At 35.5% G+C, this 19,743-nt stretch overlaps 1 non-coding gene across 6 annotated transcripts; it reads left to right on the top strand.

Annotated features, from left to right (window-relative positions):
- Positions 1-1,903: 1,903 nt before the first annotated feature.
- On the top strand, positions 1,904-6,614 carry LOC110897448. 6 transcript variants are annotated; one of them, XR_004877061.1, is made up of 9 exons: positions 1,904-2,025; positions 2,141-2,230; positions 2,442-2,814; positions 2,876-2,906; positions 2,994-3,038; positions 3,643-3,777; positions 3,848-4,016; positions 4,157-6,294; positions 6,377-6,614. It is a non-coding gene; the product is annotated as an uncharacterized LOC110897448 (transcript). The 6 variants fall into 6 exon arrangements; XR_004877062.1 differs by having other exon boundaries at positions 3,848-4,339; positions 4,431-6,294; XR_004877063.1 differs by having other exon boundaries at positions 3,848-5,523; positions 5,602-6,294.
- The last annotated feature ends 13,129 nt before the right edge of the window (positions 6,615-19,743 follow it).

The following is a 19,743-nucleotide window of genomic DNA, read 5'->3' as shown; positions in this document are numbered from 1 at the left end:
AGTGATCCCACTGGCAAAGAATCGAACCAAGCCCTCGCCAGACCCATGAGGGTCTGGGGGAAAAATGACACCAGGTGGGCTCGTCCCACCTGCCGTTGCACCCTGCGCCGGTGAAGATGTTCATGTGATCGTCCGGGTCGGATGAACCATCGTATTTCCCAATGTTCAATGGGAATTTAGTGCTGGTGATATCGGCGTGGGCAATTTCCGGGGCGAACTTGGAGTTTTTGGCCGCAGATTTTGGCTTGTAGGGTTGGCTCTGGTGGCGCTTTGCAGCGCAGAGGTATGTGGTGCGGGGTTGAGTGGGAGGAACATAATTTCGTCCTCCCGGTCTGCTACTAGTAGGGTGGGACTCCCTGCCATATGTATGGTCGTCCGGATCATTACGGCCATATCCTTCGTGGTGGGACTGAGGTCCCAGCCGGCTATGGATGCCGAGCCGCGATGGGCAGTAGATGGCCGCCTGTTTTCGCCCTGAGGGCCTAGGAGGCTATGTATTGGGCCACTGTTGAGAGATCCATATGTCCTCATTAATTGTGTAGACCTCACAGTAAGAGGATCCACGGTCTTCATGCCTACTTCGGGAGGCTGGGTGTGTGGGGGCCTTGCCGTCGTATTGTAAAATACGACCCGCATGTGTATGTGGTGCCGGTGTAGGCCCGACAGGTACTTGCGCTTCTGCGCAGGCTCTGTTGTATGCTGCGGCTAGCATAGCATGTTGTTGGTCATACTAGGCATGAAGGTTAATGCCTGGGGGTATCACAGAAGCATACTGTGAAAGATCTTGTGAGAACGTAAGGGATGTGCCCCCTTGCGTTGATGTGCCAATGTGTCTAGCATTTGGGGCTGGGGGAGTGGTCCCCGCGAGCCCTGGGTTTGCGGGGTTTAGGTTATCCCCGGTAGTGTTGTTTAGGCTATCAGACATGATCTCAAGAAAGAAAGAGATGCGAAAAACGTAGTGCTAAGAGTAGCGGTGGGCGCCAATGATGAAACAGTGGTTAACCAAGAGAGGTTAATTCACTGGTCTCGTCAATTAGGGTTCGAGGATCGGTGGCTTGACCGTCAGCTGGGCGTGAGAATAACAAGGAGGAAGGGGTGGGGGGTGCTCCTTGTTACCACTCTCCGGCGTGAGAATCGGTAATTTGCTTGAGAAGCAAAGTGTGTGATAGTAGTAGTTGTGAGGGAGTTGAGAAGTGATACCTCAAACCTGGTTTGGGATGGGTATTTACAGCCGAGGAGTGAAGGAGGATGGTTGAGTTGACAGACTGACGACGCGCCGCCCTTATGCAGGTGTGTCAGGCTTGTCGGCCGTGGAGGTGAAGCAACGTCCTACTGCGGTGTCAGTCTGTTGCTTACGTCTGGGCTGACAGGCGACTGTCATTGGTGCCACTTGCTCTATGATGTCAGTCCCACTTGCCTCATGGGCAGGATGCGGTGCCGCGCCGCATCGCTGCCTGCGGTAACTACTGTTGTTTCCGCGTTCTCACTCTGGCTAAGATTTGTGGGATGCGGTGCCAGGCCGCATCGCCACTTGTGGTGGCTGTTGCTGTTGTCCAGATCCCTTGTACTGATGAAAACATTCGTAGGATGTGGTGCGTGGCCGTATCGCTACGCGTACACCCATTTTCATAGACCAGGTAAGGAGATATTCATAGGATGCGGTGCCAGGCCGCATCGCTTATGCCTATCTTTACTTTCTCATCACTTGACAGATTGGATTCGACATCTGTGTTCGCGCATGCCCGCACGGACGTAGATAAGTTCTTGCTGGTGGGGGGTTTTTGATAAGGGTAATGGTCACTCGCGGTCGTGCTGATGCGAGATCTGGGACCATACCCCTTTAGAGATGGATTTGGGCCATGTGGTAAACTTTGCATTTCATTATTTTATTTTCTTTCAATATCTGATACAGTTCTGAATCATCTACCCCCATGTCACCACAGTTTATAACAGATTATGTGGGTAGCCCATTTGCTGATGAATATGGCTTATTTATAACAGATTATGTGGGTTCCCCACGATTGAGTTAAGTTTCGATCTTTTATTGCATTATATATCTGCATTTTTTTTAATTTTGTATCTTTAGCTTGGTTTCACTCCTTCAAGATCTAATTTTGATGTGATATTTTCTTAATTGCAGTGACATTATTGGCGGGTATTGGACAGGCTCTCCGTTGTCAATGCTTCCGATCTACAAGGAACTCATAGCTAGTGGTTTACGGGAATTCAGGTACTGGTGATTAGCTAGGATTATTGTATATTTGTTCGTATTGTCTGATTTACAAAGCTTCTTTATTGTTTAATTTTGAAGTTATATATTGTTCACTGAGTTTATAGAATCATTGAAGGGTCCAATTTTGTGTTATTTCTGTGCATTAGATAGAACTGTTTTGTATTTGTCATGTTTTCTAATGTTGTTGTCCCTCTCTTATCATTTCAAGCATGGTACCAACATTGAAATCACATGGTGTTGAAAGTTGTTCTAAAACACCAGGCTCTAATTTGGGCGGTGCAACCTAATTTCATTTCAAATTTCAAAAGCTTCCCTTGTGCTCCCTCACTATTCTCTTTCACGACTACAATTAAGGTGAACATGAAGAAGCGACTGATAACGATTAGCGGGCATTTGAAGTTATCCAAAAGTGGTGGTAAGTGAGTACGAGGATGTGCATGGTAAGACAACGCGACGGTGGGGTGTTGAGGACCTAACCGTCGCCTCCAACAAGGAATGAGTTGCTGGAGTTTGTGTAGAGCCAGGTCAAAGTCGAGGTCAAGGCCAAGGTCAGCCGACTTGATACATTCAGATTTCAAAAGGTATGTACATATTTTACAGTAAACCTCAGAACTCTCATATGCTAATTATTTTCATTTTCAGAAAATGACCGGTGACGGTGATCGGTCTACAGGTGTGTTTTCTTTCTCCCTCTTTTTCTGGCTTTTGATTCTTAATAGTCATTAGTTTATTTGATTACTTTGATTTTTTTTTCTACAAGGTTGAAGCATGGCCCCAACCATCTTCCTACCGATATACATGGATTGTAAGCATTGAATCACTTTCAGATACAATATTTTAGTTTCTGCAGAGGTTTTCAAGTGCTAGCGGTGGCTCCTCTTATAACTTTCAAACTCAATTATTTAAATTATTTAATTAGTGATCAAAGTTGCCTCTTATATTTAAAGTATAATAATAAAAAAAGAGATTAACTTATGTATGATCCTCATGTGTTTTAGTTGTTTTAGTATTCAGATTCTTGATTGTTGAATTAGTCTTGAAGAACCAGGGTTTCAATTGGTAAACTTAAATTAAAGACGCTATTAGTATAAATATTAATATTATTATCCGTGAAACATTAGTATGTATGCATTAAGACCGGATCATACTAACTAACACTGTTTATGGTTTGGTGGTTAAAGTTAGTTAGTGTTAGTTAGTTACGTAGTTACCGTTAGAAAAAGTTGAGCATATCTACTATAAAAGGATTTGCAGGGCTATATATGTGTGTTCATTCACTCTCACCGACCCATATCATTTTCATCTTTCAATTCACTCCTTTGTTCTTGCTTTCGATCCGCAATCAATAACAACATTCTCTACAACATATGTGTTTGACTTAATTATTCATTTAATTTTGTGCTATGAAGCCCTGGGATACTCCTTGAATGCAAAATTCTGACAGTTTCGGATGCCCAGCAGCGTCTCAAGAGTTTTAGAGAGAAGTTGACACCCGAGGAGTATCTCGAGTTTCCTGATATCATGATGGACTTCAGGGAGGGCAGGTTTGTCTGAGTTAATGCTTCAACTTCAAGCTTCATGCTCTTGTCTTGAACTTATCTCTTTTATTTGTAGGCTTGACATGTTGGGAGTCAAAGAAAATGTTATAAAACTATGCGAAACTCATCAAGAACTGCTTCCGCTTTTCAACATCTATCTTCCAGAGAGAGAAAAAATCACATTACCACAAGCTGCAAATGATGTTAAAAAGGCACCCAAGTTTGACATTGGTAAACTGATGGAGGTAACTTTTGTCTATATAGTTATCTTGTTATCTTGCTATTTTGCTTTTTTTGTTATTATCTTGCTATTTTGCTTTTTTATATTTGTTTTATATGTTTTTGTTAAATATACATGTAAAATAGCATATATTGTAACATATAGGCTAAGCACGAATTGATAAAAGTTCAGGCATCTCAAGTGAAATTAATGTCTCCCATTTGATGAGAAGATAATAGATAGACCACACCGACATGAATGTTCCTGAAGGGATAGCTAAGCTTCCTAATCTTGAATCACTTCTTATTTGGGATAACTTCTTTAGTGGCACACTGCCACAAGAATTGGGTATGCATTTTAAAACTTTATAATGAGGGTTGATTCCAAGCTATTTTAGGTTGATTCCAACCTTAATTTGGACTTTGTTTTTACATTTTAGCTAGAAAATGCCCTGAGGCATGCCTGAGAGTTCGAAAGCTCGCCATTCAGGGCGCAATGCAAATGTGTTGGGCTGCGCCTGGGCGCCTAGACACGCACCTAGGGGGCTTTTGACAAATTAGCTGTAGATGTTGTATTCGACCTTTCAGCCTCTTTTCTACTTTTTGTGTGTGTTGAGCTGTTGTATTTTCAAGATAAGCTTCACTTTGTCTGCAATCATTGAAGACACTGAGATTTTAATGGAACTCAGAGAATATTTTGACCAAAAAATACAGTTGTCATCAAGTCAATATTACCATCCTATTCACTTGGGATCGATTTGGGGGCTATTAGATGGTTTGTTTTTTGTTTATTATGCTAGGCATATCTACTCATCTATGAGGTTCATTGCATTACTCTGATTTTTTGTAAAATTTGTTTCGTACCTGTTGTCTGTTGTATACTTGCACCTCTAGAGGACATGTGATGAGCAAATTAAGCATATGATTTGTTAGACTTGTATCTCTCCGTGAACATGATCGGTGATAGGAGTTTCCGTACATACTATGGTTGGCCGAAATTGAAAAGGTTAAAAGAGAAAGGAGGAAAGGGCCATTTTAGGACTTATTTAGGGCATGTTTGGCTAAGCTTTTTAAAACAACTTATTTACTTATTGGCTTTTTTAAAAGTCATAAGCTCCAAAATGATGTTTGGCAATGAGGGTGTATGTGAGGGGAAAAAGCTAATAAGTCAATAAGTCACTCCATACTAACTTTTTCAAAAAGCCAATAAGTTAATAAGTTGTTTCAAAAAGCTTAGCCAAACATGCCCTAGTCTTTAAATTTGTTGCTTCTGGTTATTAATAATTTAAAACACCAAATTTGACTTATTTAGTCACAAGTTTTTTTCATTTTTGATTAACTTGTCAGATGTTCATATACAATTATATATGGTAAAAAGGGATTTGAAATTTTAATTTTTTTTTTGCAAATATTTTATCAATACAAGCCGAAGCTTGCAAAGAGAATTCAGCTCCATTGACGGATATAGTTGCCACCTGCTACAAGGCAGCCGAGAATACCATGCCCAACTTCTTAGCCGTTAATTTCTACATGGTATTTAGACTTTGTAACACAAGGGTAAAATGGTAAATTGTTGTTCTAGCATAAGCTGCTAACTCTGTGAGTTTGCAGAGAAGTGATGAGGAGGTGTTTTCGATGCTTTAGGTAGAATGAATGGCCAAACGTTATGCGGGTGTGTTTCAGTGACTGCGTGTCAGGTTTGTTTTTTGGTTTCGGTTCATGTATTGTTTTGTTTTTATGGGGTTCTTATGATGAAGTGATGAAGAAGAAACCCTTTTTGGCTTGTGATGATAATCTGTTGGTTATTTTTGACCATTGATATAACCAATTGTCCTGGCTATGATGATGTATTTGTATATGTCTGAGCCTATGGATCCCCTTTTGTTTTGATGAATTTGGATGATTGAAGGGTCCAAAGAGCGCCCTTTTACCCCTGGGTTTGCTAAATTGTAACTGAGGTATGTGATGAACTGAATTCGTATAATAGAATGGAGCAATTTTGGATCTTAATGAAGTCTGATTTCTGGTAATTAGCGATGAGTTGATAAGGGTTACTATAAAGCTTCGTTTGGATGCCAGTTTGGTAATTTTAATGATATCAACGGATGAGTCTAATGGGTGTGATGCTGAGTTTCAGCGACATATAACTGAACTCGCTTTCACTCAGTAGCCTCTTAGTATGCAGCCATGACGGATATGTATAATCCCATAGCTTGGCTTCCAGAACTAGAGGTGTACGTTTCAAATGCCCTCAAATCTGTTGACCTTTATTTGGCGAAATATAATCTCCTGATGGGTGTTAAGGTAACTTACCTCTTAAATCATCTTCCGAAATCATCTCTGAGATCTCAATGAAGTTTGTCTAATATTACTTCTATATGTGCAGGTGGAGGGGTGGATGTTTGAAATTCGAAAAAACATGATGAAGTTTATTATTTAATTTTCTGTCCTTCTACTATTGCAATGCACTTATTGTTTGAAAAAACTTAAAGAGGGTTCTAGATAACTGAAATTCGAATAAACATGATGAACACGGATGATAACTCGAATTTTCTGGTGCGTGTGTTTGTTCAATGATTTTGTTTGAAATCTGAATTATAAATAGATGTATAGGATTGGTTGTTTCATCTAACCTATCCCTTGTGCCTTACTTGACTTATTAACTAACTGTTTATTCTTTTTTGATTCATGTGGACCAATGAGGTTATATTATACAAACAATATTTCATATCTCCTATGATTAACTATAAACAAATACACCGACTCCAGTTGTTCCGTTATGCTCCTTTATAGTTTTGAGAGATCTAATGGAATTGTGCAGTTATTTTTTTGGATCTTTTTTATTTTTTATATTTTTTTATATTTTTAGAATTCTTTTAGATTTTTTATTTTTTAGAATTTTTTTATGTTTTTAGATTTTTTGACTTTTTTTGATTGTACATCGGATCAAAATATATTTATTCCTTACTAGACTAGTGCTAATACCCGCGAATTTCGCGGTGTTGAGAAATGATATGTTTTTTTATTTTTTTGAAAAAAATTACGTTTAAACTGATCATAAACAAACTGTACGCATGAACTTGTTTTGGAATAAATAATACGTCATGAAATAAAAAATAAATACTTTAAATATTTTAAAAACTTTAAAATACTACTTATTATACAAAATTGATATCCACCAACTGTAAAATACCAATTTTTACCTTCAGATACCGACATCGTACCGAACTTTTTCGGTACCGGTACCAGTACTCAGTTTTGGCGATTTTTCGCTATAGGTATTTTCGGTACCGGTATCACGCTCATCTTTACATATGGGACTTTTGAGGTTGACCTCAAAAGTGAAAAGTCAAAAAAAGTTGTATTTCTTTATACTTATTGTCCAATTTGTATCAAGAAACTGTCCAGTTTAATTTATTGTCCAATTAGTATCAAGAAACTGTACCGTTTAACTTTTGAGGTCAAATATGTTTCGACCTCAGAATAATAAGAAATCATGAACTTGTGAAGTTTTCCGAAGTGGAAAGTGGAAACTACTTTAATTTGACATTTTGAGGTCAAATATGTTTGGACCTCAGAATAATAAGAAATCATGAAGTTGTAAAGTTTTGAAGAGAAGCGAAAACTACTTTAATTTGGCGGTTAGATCATGATATTAACATTGAAAGAAGCAATAAGATATAACTTTAAAAGCCATGTTTAGATCACCTGTTGCAAAAATGTATATGCAGTTTCACTTTTAAGGTCAACAGAGCATCTTTAGAATGAATAAATAAAATCAAATATGAATTTTTGATGAAAAGTAAAACATAACAGTTAACATAAACTTGTAGAGTACGTAAAAGAAAAAATTGGTGCAACTTTAGTAATAAGTAGCAGGTTATACCTCAATTACAATAGTTATAAGGTTAACCTTAAATGTCAAAAGTTCCTTTTTCCATGTCTTTGGTCAATCCAACCCATCCAACCGTTTGTTGGTAGGTCAACACCATCCATTCAACCGTTTGGACTCGCATTAAAAACTTACACAATTTGACCTGAACCTGTTTTGACCCGTCACCAAACTAATCCATTTTGGAAACAAAAGCAATTATGAATCTTTGACATCTAACCAAAAACAGGGCGAATAAAGTTGTTAACTTTCTTCTACGATCATTGTGCCCTGCTAATCATTTACAACGACTTCTTTATCCCTGATCAAACTCAGGTGATTAACAAACCTGTAAAGAAACAATAGATGATTGAAAAATGTAATGCGAATACCGTTTATTTGTGAGGAAGTACACACATTCACATGAATGCAAATCAGATCCACCATTTCCGATCTTATAACAAAAACTTAACACTTACAATTCAAATTATATTGCAATAACTTAAAATAAAATCATGAGAAAAAATGAGGTTCGTTAATCAAAATAAGACCCTACAAACAAACCGAGATTGCGCAATAACATAAATTGCTAATAGTGAATCAGCATGGAATTGAAAATGCGATAATAAATAGGAGATTGAAACCGAACCTTATTCCATTGTGGATAGAAAGGTAGTCGAAATGGCGATGAAGATGAAGTTTAGGGTTTGTGTTCAGCCATTTGTGTAAACACAGAGTAGGTCCACCAAATAAAAACTATTCACCATAACATTTTTCCACCAAAATCAAAATCTCATCTCCAAATCGCTGCCACCTATCCTATAATTACATCAATAAAGTTTAGATTACCACTTTAAATATGGTTTTACTACATAACCATAAAGAAATTATAAACCCTAGATCAAAATTCATGATCATAATCAAACTCAAATTATTCATATGAACTAAAACGAAGTTTACAAATCAAGAATATAGTAGTATTAGGATGCTGGTTTGATAAAATAAGTGAAACAAAAAATGACCTTTTCCTCATTTGAAATAATAGGATGTTAAAAACCATCCCCTTCCTATTGCTAGTGTTTCTTTATAAATTGTTACCGAAGAATTGCAGTGAAATTATTAAAAGTTGGTTAAATCTCGCAATGTTAATACTGTGAAACATATCATTATATGAGAAAAGCACATAAATTTGTTTTTGCTTACTTGAAGTCAATAATGTGACACTAAACTCATATATCCAATCCAATCGAAGATTGCATATGCGTATTTAGACTTTGTAAGCTGACACACCAAATTTTTATAAAACTTGGACAAATTTTGCTCTGTTAACTCATCTGGCATACCTAATCAGGTACGGGGGTGCTGGTGCTGTAGAATATGTAAAACATTTCAGTAATCTCGTTAAGGACCCAACGTTGATAATCGACATGAAACCGATGAATGCAGTCACACAGACACCAAGTTATGATAATAATTTACATTTTAAAAATAAAGCAATTAGGAGGTTGTACTTAGGCAAGTATTAAAAGTACACTTTTGATGGCATTTAACGCACCTCGCATTATTCCTTTTTTGCTAAAATAAGTTATCCGACCAATTACTAATAAAGTATAACTAAAATTGGCCCCAATATGCACAAAATAACTCACTTAAGCTATTAGGTTCAAGCTATAACCCAAATTGACCCGTCATGAAATAGAAACCCTTCTCACATGTCTCATTCTTTGTTAACAAAAGGCTATTTAAGCCTTAAAGAGAAGTATAAACCAAAGTGGCCTTTTCTTTTTGCATTTTAGAACAATTAATTTTTTTTAATAATAGATTTATAGTGATTAAAACTTAATGCTCAACCAATATTAATTAAAAAAAGACTTACTGTTACAGCTTGAACTGAAGGTAATTCGTTGAGATCAAATGGATTTGATAACTTTGATGGATGTACAAAAGGTGGCACATGCTGCTACAAATAAAAAACACAATTAATTTTCACACCACTACTTCTAATCATACTAAAATCTAACAAATTATATCAACAAATGTTTGTAACAAACTTAAATTAGAAATGACAAAAAAATAATCTTAAACATGTATTTTCAAGGATGGATATAGCATTATCATTGTACATGTCCTACATCAGGTAAATAATACATAGTGATGCTAACATAATTCAAAAGTTGAAAGACGTAAAGAAAACTGCATTTATTACTCACCAGAGGCACAATTTGAAAGTTATTAACACAAACAAAGTTATCAGCACACGCTTTGTATTGGCGAGATCGAGATCTCAAACGGTAACACCAACGATTTCAACACCCAATTAAAGAAGCTTGCAACTTTAGGTTGTTAACAAACAAATTTAGCTAATTAGAAAATCCAGAAAACTTCGTACAAATTGTCTAACAAATTACATAATTAAAAATGACCTAATTTGAAACATATTACAATACCTGGCTTGAGAAAAAACAAAAGTACAGAACTCAAAATGTGCCATTTTAGCAACAATTAAAGAGGCTATCACAACATCAAATCAAGAACAACATGGATATCAAACCATCAAAATAGCAATAAGACAACATTATTGAAACAAACATGAATGTTCAAAACCCTAATTGCGATACAATCGACCAAATATTTTCGCAATATAAAAACAAAATCTAGTACATGGATGTAAAAATCAGAATAATATATCATTCAAACGCCAAAAAAATTTATTAAAACTTATTATCAAAATCAATTTTGTAACTTATTTCCAAAATTATAGATTTAAGTTCAAATTTTAAGATTTTATTAGTTCCTAGTTTGTAATACTTCAAAAAAATCCCAATCACATTAATTTCAAAGTTCCCACATTTTATTAGAAATCAAATTTGTAACTTATTTCCAAATTTATAGATATAAGTTCAAATTTTTAAAATTTTAAGATTTCATTGGTTACTAATTTATGATACTTTCCAAAAATTTTCTCATTCACATCAATTTCAAATTTCTCATATTTTTATGATCAAAACAAACCAAATTAATTCGCTACAATTTGGGAAACCTTGAACATTAAAATCTGAGCTCTAGTAAACAAACTTGGTAGTTTGAGCAAACCGCCTATTTATATATTTATTTTACTTATGTATACTTGCACATAGTTATTTAATACAAACAAATTTTAAGTTGATAAGTGCAATAAATCATGTAAACACATCCTATCTCTCCCATTACATATTGTAAGCATGACACATATATTGAAAAAATTCGTATCTTTTATCTAATAAATGATTCTATAAAATGCATGTGTTGAAACCACATTCTCCCCCACACAACTTTTCCCGTTCAAGTATCATATCAGTTACATATTTGATTACCTATTAATTTTATTATCAAAATCAAATTTGAAACTTATTTCCAAATTTATAGATATAAGTTCAAATTTTAAAAATTTAAAATTTCATTAGTTCCTAGTTTGTGATACATTTTCAAAAAAAAATACCCAATCACATTAATTTCAAATTTCTGACATTTTATTAGAAATTAAATTTGAAACTCATTGCCAAATTTATAGATATAAGTTCTAATTTTAAAATTTTTAAGATTTCATTAGTTCTTAGTTTGTGATACTTTATATAAAAAAATTCTTTATCACATTAATTTTAAATTTCTCAAATTTTATCAGAAATCATATTTGTAACTTATTTCAAAATTTATAGATAGAAGTTCAAATTTTTAAAATTTTAAGATTTCATTGTTGCCTAATTTGTGATACTTTCTAAACATTTTATTAGAAATCAAATATGTAACTTATTTCCAATTTTATAGATATACGTTCAAATTTTCAAATTTTAAAATTTCATTGGTTCCTAATTTTGTGATACTTTCCAAAAACAAAATCTCAATCACATTAATTTCAAATTTCTTGCATTTTATTAGAAAATTATTTATTAGTTATTTCAAATTAAAAAAATTTAAGATTTTATTAGTTCTTAGTTTGTGATACTTTTAGAAAAAAAATGTCAATCTTAATTTCAAATTTCAGTCAGAGGGAAAAGCCTTATAAAGCAAACAATTGAAAATAAAGTATAATTAAACAAAAAATAATAATAAAAGGAATTTACTGAAAACAAAAAAGATATATATGATTGATGTTAGAAATTATCAATTACCATAAGAAATTCATCGGGTCTATTCAAATGCCTACAGAAAGATGGCCCGCTGATACTGATTAGAAAAATATAAGATATTAATAAACAATAAAATGAATAGAAGGAATACAATACAGATTATAAAATTCTAAACACATAAACAAAAAATTTAAAATGAACATAAACAATTTTAAAAAATAACAATCATGTAGAACAGACAAATAACATAAACAATAAAAAAACAACGATTAAAAAGACAAATTAAATGAAAATAACAAAACAGATGATATAGAATAATAGATTCAACAAACATAAGAAAACAGATTTTATACATAAAAGAATTAAAATTTTACATGAAGAAATTCTAATAAACATATTAAACAGAAAAAATACTTAACAAATCATAACAATCAAAAAATTATACATAATTTCCAAAAATTTATACAGATCTACATATCAAACACAATAATTAAAAGCTATAGTACAAAACATAATGTAGAAGATAAACATAAATTACCTTGATGAACTTTCCGTCATATTCAAAACCTACAAAAAATGGTTACAAAAAAAATAACGAATCAGATTACATATTACAAAATTTCAAATTTCAAAATAAAAAGAAAACAACAATCTGATGGAGTTATTATAAACAAAAATATATTAAGAAAATCGAAAAACTTCTCAGAATATTATTAGAAATTGATATTCATTTACAATAGGTTCTGAAGATGTACCCTGTCTGTTCGATTCTTCAATGATAACAAAAAAAAATTACAGATTCAAATATTAGGTATTATTAAAGGAATAAAATACATACCGTCGATGTTCGAAGAATCGGTATAAGAGCTGATGAAGAATCGAACAATAGAAAGGAAAAAAAACCCTAAAATCAGTGATAAGAACAAAAAATTACAGATTCAAAGATTACGTATTAGAGGAACAACATACATACCGTCGATGTTCGAAGAATCGGTATAAGAGCTGATGAAGAATCCAACAATAGAAAGGAAAAAAACCCTAAAATCAGTAATAAGAACAAATAAAATTACAGATTCAAAGATTACGTATTAGAGGAATAACATACATACCGTCGATGTTTCAAGAATCGTTATTAGATCTGATGAAGAATCGAACGATAGAAAGGTAAAAAAACCCTAAAATCACAAAGAGTATAAGAAAAGAAAGGTGAATGGAAAAGTTGATCAGTTTGTTCTATTAAATATGGTCCGAATAATGAGGACCCGAATTCGTTGCTGGATCCCGTGTCGGGTTATTCAAGGGAAATGAGGAGAATGAACTTTTTGGCGGGAAAATGAGATTTAGAGGCCCTAGGAGGTGGACATGTGTCCCCTAATTAAGGCTTTTATTAGGTTGTATAGATTAGTTAGTAATTATTTGATAGACGTAATTACCCTTATTATCTAATCAAGGGTTTCCATTTGGATGTATATTATGAGAGATAACTAGAGAGATAAAGGTCACATAATCAAGGGTTTCCATTTGGATGTATATAAGGAGAGATAACTAGAGAGATAAAGGTCACACAATCACAGTAACATCAAGAACTCACGAATTCGTTCACACACACACTCTCTCTCTCAAACGTGTTCATCAAAAACCTTTGAAAACATGTGTTTTTATTTTATTTAATGACAATTCGATTAATGCAAATTAAATTTCCGATCCGCGAGTATTCGCGGGTGATAACCTAGTATAATATATAGGGGATGGTTCAAATGAAAACCACTTTTATTGTGAAAACTCGAAAACTAACTAAAAAAAGCCTAAAAAACACAATTTTTTTTTTTATAAAAATCGTAGGTTTTTATATATAAAAAAAACAAATTTCAATTTTTTTTTTTATAAAAACCTTTGAAAACATATATATGTAGTGCACATGTGTAGATGTGTACTACACATGCTTTTTTTAGTTAGTTTTCGAGTTTTCACAATAAATAGTGGTTTTCATTTGAACCTTCCCATACATATATATATATATAGGGGATGGTTCAAATGAAAACCACTTTTATTGTGAAAACTCGAAAACTAACTAAAAAAGCCTAAAAAAACCTAAAAAACATAGAAATTTTTTTTTTTTTTTTACAATTTTTTTTAGAAAAATCGCTACTTTTTATATATGGAAAAAAAATTTCAAAAAAAAAAAAAAAATTTTTTTTGGTTGTACTGCACATGTGCACTAATACAGAAAGCCTAAACCACTTAACCCACCCCCCACCGACACCCCCCAAAAACCTAAACCCCCCACCCCCCCCACCCAAAACCTAAATTCACCCTCCCACCAAAAGCCTAACCCCCCCCCCCCCCAAAAAAAAAAAACCTAAACCCCCCACCCTCCCGAAAACCTAAAACTAAACTCTAAACATAAACCCGAAAAAAACCTAACCCCCCCACCCCCACCCCCCAAAAACCTAAACCCCCCACCCCCCAAGCTAAAATGCTAAAAACTAAACCCCCCACCCCCCCCCCCCAAAACCTAAATTCACCCTCCCACCAAAAGCCTAACCCCCCCCCCAAAAAAAAAAAAAAACCTAAACCCCCCACCCTCCCAAAAACCTAAAACTAAACCCTAAACATAAACCCGAAAAAAACCTAACCCCCCCCCCCACCCCCACCCCTCAAAAACCTAAACCCCCCTCCCCCCCACACCCAAAAACCTAATCCTAATCCTAAACCTCCAAAAAAACTAACCCTAAAAGCTAAACTAGAATAAAAAAACTAATTTTAAGCATGTAATGCACATTGTAGTACATGTTATATTGCACATGTGCACTACTATAATAATAGTATTGAAAACAAGACGACACCATAAATCTTTTTTTATGTCATAAAAAATAAGCTCGAATATACTTGAATGAAAGATAAGAAAATTTGTGATCTTATAGTGCCATTTTTGTTTTAAAATGATAACGTATGGAGAAATGGGAAATGTTTGAAAAGTTATATATTTTTTGTTCCAATTTTACCCCTCCTTCATTAAAAGTCTTCCCTCCCTCCTTTTTAGTGGGTTTTAGTTAGTTTTCTAGTTTTCACAATAACTAGTGGTTTTCATTTGAACCTTCCCCTATATATATATATATATATATATATATATGTATATATATATATATATATGTATATATATATATATATATATATATATGGATGGATAGGATCATGAAAAAACTAGATATAAATGAGAAAACCGAAAAACCCTTAAGCATAGGGGTATTTTTGTCAACGAACACAATTTCACGTTTTACGTTTTGCCCAATTCATAACCGACCTGGTTTTGATTTTGTTTTTTTTTTTTTTTTTGAGATTTCGTGTTCAACAATTCTCAAAGATTACATCAACCCATTCCATAATTGCATCAATTACTCTTACATATAACGAATTTCATACCGAACTCAAGTTGATTCGCATTCAAATCGTCTTCAACAAGTGTAGGTAATCGGATTTCATGTGTATTTTCTCACATATTATTCATAATCGGAATTCAGATATGTTTGCTTGTTTTTTTAATCGATCTTATTGTAAAATCGTTCAGGTATGGCTTCCTCTAGCAGTTCTACAAACACTGGTGCCAATATTGTTGACACAATAATCGATTCTAGGTCAGATGATAACGATGATGAAGGACACGAACGTATTGAATCAACTGATGTTAATAATTCAAGGTATTGTAGTCACAATGTCCATCCATTACGTTTGTATGACGTCGATCAATTAGATCCACCACCACCAACACGAAATCCCACCCCACCACCACACCATCGCAGGACACTACAACCACCGCCTTCCATCTCCCGTCTTTCAGATATGTTCTTTTAGGTGGTGGATATGGTAAAAGTTCTAGTTTCTAGAGAGGAAGAAAATGGGGTTGTGAAATAGACCTATGCATAAATAGACCTCCAACAGGTTTTCTGGTTTGCAGCGTCGTTTGGATCCAACGAGGTCAGTTTTTGGAAGAAAATTATGGATTTGGCTAAGAGTTGAGCTTCATCGGCGGTTGATTTGGCTTCATCGGCGGTTAGTTTGGCTTCATCGTCGTTTGGATCGAACTGGTTTTCTGGTTTTTGGCTTCATCGGCGGTTGATTTGGCAGAAAACTATGGATTTGGCTAAAGAGTTGAGCTCTGGAACATCAAGTTTTTTTGAGAGAAATTGTTAATTTGATGAAGGAGGTGATTGGGATTTACCAGAAATGTCCGTGCTTTTTGTTGAGAGAGAGTGTGATTAGAGTGTGTGAGAGAGAGTGAAAGAGACAAAATGTATTTATATTTGATTTGATTTGATTTTATTTATAATATAAATGATTAAGTAGAAAGACCAAACTGCCTTTAAGTAAATAAATTTAACTGAAAATTTTAACCTTGTTAGTGCTAAAGGACGTACAGTGTAATGAGTTTTCCAAATAAAGGATTGTGACTGTACTTATTAAAGTTAAAGGCTATCCACTGCAATCCGATACAAACATAAAGGACGAAAAGTGTAATTTACCCTTTAAAAAATGAGGGTGAAATATGCACGTGCCTGTATGTGGAGAGAGAAAATCAATAAATAGGATTTTCCTAAGATACTCTTACAATCTTATTTTTTCCTACGTTTTCATCTTAACCATTGACTTGAAAAATGAATGGTTAAGATTCTTTCTCATCCTACTTAGGCAAAATGAATGATAAAATTCTCTCTAATATGATCCATCAATAAAAGGTACCATAACTAATGTAAAAGTTTCATCTTTCTATGGTTGTGTTTTAAGGATTTAAACTACTTAGACCATGTGTAGTGGAAGACACAAATAATGCCCCCACCCTTGGGCGTTTTGCGGCATGTGACAGTCCAATCAGTAATGGGGCATTATGGGGCGTTTTTTTTTTTCTAAAATGAGTGTAGTGGGGATGTGGGCATTGTGGGGCATTATGTTACAAGAGGTGTAATAAACTTAAATAAAAAAACATCAAAAAAATATATTGGACAAACCAGTAAAACGCTACCAGCTAGTGATTGGCCAAAAGAAATGAACAAAGGCGTGGAAAAAAGAACGCTCCGAGCAAATTTTTTGTAAAAAACGGTCAGAGGGCGGTAGGGGGGGGGGCGTCTTTTTGAGGAAAAATGCCCAAAAACCCCCGCTACGAATGTTTTTTTTAAATTAAAAAATAACGTCGAAAAACGCCCAAATCCCATTACATAGGGGCGTTTTCGGGCTTTTTTTCGAAAAAAATTGGATCCGCGTTGTTTGAAACACGCCGGAACTTCATTTGTTTGCCCAATAAAATGTTGCCATGTGTGTACAATATTTGTGTGTGTATAATATTTGTGTGATTTTGGCAAAGGTTGGGGAAGAAAGTTATAGGTTTTTTTTTTTTTTTGAAGGTTTTTGGGGAAGAAAGTTGCAGGTTGTCTCAAGGAAGAGGAAAGTGAATTTAGAAAGTGATTTTGCACATTCAGTCCCTAAAGTTTGATTGTATTTAAAAAAAGATTTAAACTTCAGAACCTTTAATATTTCAAGTTTCAAAAATACTAAATTAGTCCTTAAAGTTTCAAAAATATTTTTTTCTAGTTTTTTTTTTATTTCTAGTATTGTATTTTTTTTTATTTAATGAACTATTTTAAGTTTTTAACTAAAAAAAATAATTGTGATATGATTGGAAGGGGCGTTATTGGGCATTATTCCCACTACGGCACTTTTGCAATAACCCCCAATAATGCCCCATGCTGACTGGACTGCCACGTGTCGCAAAACGCCCCATGGTGAGAGCATTATTGAGGTAAACCACTACACATGGTCTTACAATTTGAATCCTGATGGGCGTTTTTGGTGTAAACCAAGAATGGTTTATACATATTTTTCTGTCATTTTAAACTAGTTTTAAAATAGATGCACCAAAAACTCAACAGTGGCATCATAGCTGATTCTGTAAGTTTTAGAACCATAATTCTGTTTATTTGATGAACCGGATCAAAGTTTTGATTGTATTGAATCTTTACTATAAAGTTTCAAACTTTACATTATTTTATGATGTACGCAATTGAGCCATAGCTACCAGATCTTATGTTTATTGTTGAAGAAACACGTAACTAATTTTAAAGTTAATTAGTTTGGTTTATGTTTCTAGCATAAGGGTTAATCTTCTTTGATTTCCTGAGCTCCTTAATGACCGGATTATCCTGCAAAACAGAACAACTTTAGCTCGTTAAGAGGGGAATATGGGGGTTTCCCTCTTAACCAGACTCCGGCGTGAGAATAAGTACCTGCTTTGAGGAGATTAAAGTGAGTGAAGAGTGAGAGTAGAGAGAATAGAATGCATCAACCTGTGAATGAAGGGTTCTATTTATAGCCGGAGAGGTGTAGAGGATGTGGGCAGATGGGCCTTGGGCCGGAAGACGACAACAGAGCGGATATGCCCTTTGTCTCACTGGTGTCGACCGTTAGTGCCTTCTAGAAGTTTCCCGGTATTGGCGCACCGTGATTGGAGCCACGTTTCGCTGTTGTCAGCCTTGTTGTCCCTCTGCCATCAGCAGGTAAGTGGAGATCGTGGGACAGGTGTCTCTGCCCTGTGATTGGTGCCACGTAATCGTCCTTTAGTACCTTCCGTGTCCTGCACGTCATACGATCGTGGAGCACGATTGGGCAGAGCCTGAAGGACGCGGATTGGCCCGTTCTTCTGCCACTTGTACCCTGTGTACTCTAAAGTGCCCTTGCGCCATGTCCCTGCGCGGCCCTTGCTGCACATGTGACTGGCCTTCGCATGGTATGGGCGATTGGAGGCTCGTCTTCAGGATGTTATGTGCTGAAGTTGTTGCTTTCTCTTGTTTAGACCTCGCGCGCGGTTGTTAAGTGCTGGCATAACCCGCGCGAGGCTGATATTGAAGAAGTAGTTGTTTAAGGAGTATGGCCTGTTGCGCGACCTGGAGGAAGGTTTGCGCGGCTTTTTGGGACCATACCCCTTCAAGTCCCCCCAGTCCAGTGCTGCACCATGCGCAAAGTAAATGGTTGGAGCTCTAGACTTAGAAAAAAGAAATTAAAAGCTTTGATGGTGCTTGCTTGATCCTGGTTGACGATGCGCGTGTAATTGCTTGTCGGTTACTACGGCGCGACTACCAGGTTAGCTCTTGTGATACACTGCCTTTGGTTTGACGCGCACAAGGTTGTTGGACAATTGTTGATGACGCGCGACCTTAATATCTTCTGCATGAACTTTGTAGCAATTGTAGGCGGGAAAATCCTCGAAATTTGAATTCTGACGGGTTGGTGCAAATGTCGTTGATGGTGACGTTTGAGTTGACCGCTGACACGGCTGTCGTCAAGTTGTCCCTGACGGTTTGGCTTTCCGTCAGGTGAGTAGGGCCCACGCGCGCGTGGTAACCGTCACTCCGATAATCATGCCTTACGTGGCGTTTTGTGATTGGGCACGCGCGCGGTGATTTCAGCACATTAACCCATCGCATTAAATGCGATGGGTATGTATACCCGATGGGATGAAGGAAGGGAGTACTTTTTCCTCCAACTGCTCCCATTTTCTCTCCTCATTCCTTGCAGATCTTCAAATCCTCAAGTGGTCACTAGCAGATCTTTGAAGAATCTTCTTCATATCTTCAAAACTTCCTTCTGAACCTTACTCTCAATACTCATGGCTGAAGAACATCATGAAGACGTGCCTGGAGAAGAAGGTCCTGTCCCTGTCCTCAGGTGGGATCTAGGGCTTTTTGAACAGATCGTTCGAGGTTTCCGGTTTCCACCGGAATGGGATGC

This window comes from Helianthus annuus, chromosome 13 (genome assembly GCF_002127325.2).
Source record: "Helianthus annuus cultivar XRQ/B chromosome 13, HanXRQr2.0-SUNRISE, whole genome shotgun sequence".
NCBI lineage: Eukaryota > Viridiplantae > Streptophyta > Magnoliopsida > Asterales > Asteraceae > Helianthus > Helianthus annuus.
The sequence above is the reverse complement of the archived record's forward strand: the minus strand, read 5'-3'. Positions and strand labels throughout refer to the sequence as shown.